The sequence below is a fragment of the Parus major genome, unplaced genomic scaffold (assembly GCF_001522545.3).
Source record: "Parus major isolate Abel unplaced genomic scaffold, Parus_major1.1 Scaffold599, whole genome shotgun sequence".
Lineage (NCBI taxonomy): Eukaryota > Metazoa > Chordata > Aves > Passeriformes > Paridae > Parus > Parus major.
Window position 1 is genome coordinate 1 of NW_015379487.1, and position 5,173 is coordinate 5,173.

The following is a 5,173-nucleotide window of genomic DNA, read 5'->3' on the forward strand; positions in this document are numbered from 1 at the left end:
CAATTTGGGGAGGGGGATTTGAGGGATCCCAATTTGGGGAGGGGGATTTGAGGGGATCCCCCCAAAATGGGAGAGAAACCCTCAACTCTTAATTAGGGGAGGGGTCTTCACTCCCCCACTGCAGGCGCACTGATTTTGGGGAGGGGTCTCCCCTAACTGGGGGTCTCCCCTCCCCTAATTTGGGGGATCTCCCCCTAACTGGGGAGGGTCTCCCCTTCCAGACCCCCTCCCCAAATTGGGGGGGTCTCCTCTCCCATAGTTTGAGGTTCCCCCTCCCCTAATTTGGGGACTCTTCCCTCCAAGCCCCCCCCCCAAATTGGGGGTGGTCTCCCCTCCAAGTCCCCCACCCAAATTGAGGGGGGTCTCCCCTGTAACCACTCCCCAAATTGAGGGGGGTCTCCCCTTTAAGACCCCCGAATTGAGGGGGGGTCTCCTCTTTAAGCCCCCCCAAATTGAGAGGGGGGGGGGTCTCCCCTCTAACTCCCCCCAAATTCGGGGGTCTCCCCTGCAAACCCCCCGGAATTGGGGGTGGTCTCCCCTCAGCCCCCCCCAACCCGGGGTCCCCTCCCGGGGGTCTCCCCCCGCAGCCCCCCGTGAATGGGCGGCGAAACCATTGAGAACGGACGGATGGGGGGGGGTGGGGGATCGGTGTCTTTTCCCCCCCCTCCCCCCACGGGGGCCCCCCGTGGGGGGAGGGGGGGGAAAAGACACCGATCCCCCACCCCCCCCCATCCGTCCGTTCTCAATGGTTTCGCCGCCCATTCACGGGGGGCTGCGGGGGGAGACCCCCGGGAGGGGACCCCGGGTTGGGGGGGGCTGAGGGGAGACCACCCCCAATTCCGGGGGGTTTGCAGGGGAGACCCCCGAATTTGGGGGGAGTTAGAGGGGAGACCCCCCCCCCTCTCAATTTGGGGGGGCTTAAAGAGGAGACCCCCCCTCAATTCGGGGGTCTTAAAGGGGAGACCCCCCTCAATTTGGGGAGTGGTTACAGGGGAGACCCCCCTCAATTTGGGTGGGGGACTTGGAGGGGAGACCACCCCCAATTTGGGGGGGGGGCTTGGAGGGAAGAGTCCCCAAATTAGGGGAGGGGGAACCTCAAACTATGGGAGAGGAGACCCCCCCAATTTGGGGAGGGGGTCTGGAAGGGGAGACCCTCCCCAGTTAGGGGGAGATCCCCCAAATTAGGGGAGGGGAGACCCCCAGTTAGGGGAGACCCCTCCCCAAAATCAGTGCGCCTGCAGTGGGGGAGTGAAGACCCCTCCCCTAATTAAGAGTTGAGGGTTTCTCTCCCATTTTGGGGGGATCCCCTCAAATCCCCCTCCCCAAATTGGGATCCCTCAAATCCCCCTCCCCAAATTGAGATCCCTCCCTCAAATCCCCCTCCCCAAATTGGGATCCATCCCTCAAATCCCCCTCCCCAAATTGGGATCCCTCCCTCGAATTCCCCTCCCCAAATTGGGATCCCTCAAATCCCCCTCCCCAAATTGGGATCCATCCCTCAAATCCCCCTCCCCAAATTCCATCGGGGGGGGGGGGAAATTCCCCCTTTTTTGGCTTCCCAATCCCCCCAATTTTCCCCCCAAAACTCCTTTGGGATTTTTCCCATTTTTTTTTCCAATTTTTGGGGGAAAATTTGGGATTTTCCGGCACCTCCCAGACCCCCAGAGACCCCCCCCAAATTCCCCCTTTTTTTCCCGGAGTTCTCGGCGTCCTCGGACCAAAAAAGCTCCTTTTTATTCCCCAAAAAAATTCCCGGCGGGAGACGGAGCCTCGCACAAAGATCCTTTATCCCGGGAATTTTTTGGGGGGGTTTCCATGGAAAACGGGGGAGGGGGGGGGTTCCCATTCCTTGGGAATTTTGGGCTTTTTTTGGGAATTTTTCTTTTAATTTTTGGGGGGTTTTTTTTGGGACAGGATTTGGCTTTTCCCACCTGGAATCGACGCTTCCATCCCGAATTTTTTGGGATTTCTCTTCCCAATGGGAATGGGGGGGACACAAAAAGTTGGGAAAAGCTCCGGATTTTAAGGGGGAAAACCTGGATTTAAGTTGTTTTTCCTGGTTTTGTAAATCCTCTTTTCCAGGTTTTTTTATCCCGGATCCTCAGGGAATTCCCGTTTTCCTCCGAAATTCCCAAACTTTGAGGCTCCTGTGGATCCAAGCGGCCCAAAATTCCCGATTTTGGGACTTTCCCGGTTTCTGGGAGCTCCAAACCGGGATTTTCCCAGGATTTTCTGGCTTTTCCCTCTTTTTCTGTGCCGATCCTTCCCAGTTCTCGACGGGGAATTGGGAAAATTGGGGATTTCCGCCGGGATTTTGGGATTTTCCTGGATTTAGGGAAGTTTTCCCCCTTTTGAGCAGCGGGAAAATCCCAAAGAATTCCGTGTGATCCCGCTGGGAAGGAGGAGCCGCTTTCGGGTGGGAATGAGGGAAAATCCACGGAAAATCCGACGCTTTTGGGGCCATTCCCGATCCCAAAAATCCGGAAAAGGGCTGGAATTCCAGGAAAACGGAGAACAGGGGAAAAAAAAGGAGATTCCTGTGGGATTTTGGGAGAAAAACCTGGAAAATCCTTGGGATTCCCCAAGCTTGGAGCGAGCTGGAAAAGCGGGAATTCTCCAGAGGGTTGGGTGTGAAATCCCTCCCATCCCAAATTCCCCGGAATTCCCGGAAATCCCAAATTTCCCCATCCCAAATCCTCCCGGAGCCGTTCCCGTCCCCCATCCCCAAATCTATCCCCAAATTTATCCCCAAATTCCCGGGTGCTTTGAAATCCTTTCGGGGCAATTCCCGAGCACTGGGATGGGAATTCCCGATCCTTATCCATGATTTTTCCAGGGAAAAACATCCAGGATGGGTTTTTTGGGATGGAGAAGCATCCCAGAAATCCCAGAACACCCCAAAATCTGGGAAAACGATCCCAGAAAATCCCAAAACTTGGGAAAACGATCCCAGAAAATCCCAAAATTTGGGAATGGTGGCTTTGGGACATCCCAAAATCTGGGGAAAGGATCCCAGGACATCCCAAAACTTGGAAAAAGGATCCCAGAAAATGCCAAAATTTGGGAATGGCGGCTTTGGGACATCCCAAAAGTTGGGAAAAGGATCCCAGAAAATGCCAGAAGTTGGGAAAAGGATCCCAGAAAATGCCAAAACTTGAGAAAAGGATCCCAGAACACCCCAAAACTTGGTAAAACGATCCCAGAAAATCCCAAAATCTGGGAATGGTGGATTTGGGACATCCCAGAACTCGGGAAAAGGATCCCAGGACATCCCAAAAGTTGGGAAAACGATCCCAGAAAATCCCAAAAGTTGGGAATGGCGGATTTGGGACATCCCAGAACTCGGGAAAAGCATCCCAGGACATCCCAAACCTCGGGAACGGCGGCTCTGGGACGCCCCAAAACTCGGGATCAGCATTCCCAGAACCCCCCAAACCTCGGGATCAGCAGCTCCGCCATTCCCAAATCCCTCGGAATTCCCGATTTCCCTGCGGAATTCCCGGAGCCGGAAGAGAATTCCATGAAAAGCCGGCAGAGCTTTGGCACCGAGGTCGTTCCCCTCCGGCAAATCCCAACCCGGAGCCGCTCCCGGAATTTCGGGATTGGGGGGGGGAGAATTTTTGGGATTTTCCAAGATTTTTGGGGGGATTTTCCAGGAATTTTTTTTGGGATTTTCCAGGGGTTTTTTTGGGATTTTTTTTGCCGTTTCCCGCCGGATTTTTCCAAGGAAAAGGAGGAAAATTCCCTCCTCCTTTCCCCCCCCCCCGTGGATTCCATGGGAATTAACGGAGCGGGTCCCTCCTTCCTGGACTTTGGAGTCAATCAGTAACTCCTGACTCAGGGAATTCCAGGGAAAACCGGCGGGAATGGCCCCAAATCGGGAATTTTCGGGTGCGTGAAGCCGGAATTTCCAGCTCCGGGTGAGGATTCATCCCCGGGGATTTTGGGAATTGCCGTCGGGGCGGATTTTGGGGGAGTTTTGGGGCGTTGGGTGGGGGGGGCAGGGCTGGAATTCCCCCTCTGGAATTCCGAGGGAGATCCCAGCGGGATTTTCCAGGCAGGAAATCGGATTTTTTGGGAATGTCTGGGATTCCCGGGGAATCCCAAAATCCGCTCGGATGGGAGAGGAAAATGGGAATTGTCGGCTTCCCAAAGGGGTCAAAAATCCCGGATTTCCCCAAATTCCATCCCCAAACCCCGAATTTTGTGGGAATTTCCGGCCTGGTCTCCGCCTTCGGCTGTTCCCGATCCGGGACCGGGAATCGGCGGCTCCAGAGAGAGAATTTTGGGCAGAAAATTGGGAAAATCCGGGATCCAGGTGGAAAAAAAAGATGAACTCGATCCCTGGGAAGATCCCAACGACCCAATTCCAGGGATTTTCCTGGATCCCTTCCAGGGGTTTTTTATTCCTGGGATCAACGGGACAATTCACACCTGGAGAGGGAATTCCTTGATTTTGGTGGGCTCAAAGATTATCCAGGGTTCTTTGAAGACCCAGTAGATCCCCAAAGGGATAAATCCAGGTTTTTTTTGGGATGTGGCCGTGGAATAGGCAGGAATTTTCAAATCAGCCCCTGAAACACCCAAATTCCCGAGTTTTTATCCCAAATTTTGGGGAAAGGGGGAATTCCTTGCGGATCTGGAAGTCACCAGGGTTGGTTTAAGAGCAGGAAAAGCATTCCCGGGGGGAGGATCCCGACAGGAATCTTTACTTGGATCCACCTCCAAAATAACGGGATTTCAGGAGAACGTGGAGCTCACAGACACGGCTCCCGTTGGAAGAATTCCATGCCGGGGTCGTTATCCGGCGTCGTTTTCCGCGGAATTTTCCGGCAAAACCCGTCGGATTCCGCGGGATTGGCGTGGAAGGAGCTTGAGAAGCCCTCGGAGAACTCCAGGGATGGAGAAGCCGTTCCAGGAGTTCCAGGGATGGGGATTTTCCCCTCGGGAAGAACTTCCTGGCGGTGCCTCCAAGGTTTTCCCGGAGTTCTCGGCCGATCCCGTCGGATCCCAGGGGAGGAGCCGGGAAAAGGAGCCGGGGTCGGGCTTGGGCTTCTGGAGAAGGTGGAAAATGGGAACGCCCGTGGTGGGTGGAGGAGCTGGGAACATCACGGTGGAGAAGTTGGGTCCATTACGGTGGAGAAGTTGGGTTGTTCATGGTGGAGAATTTGGG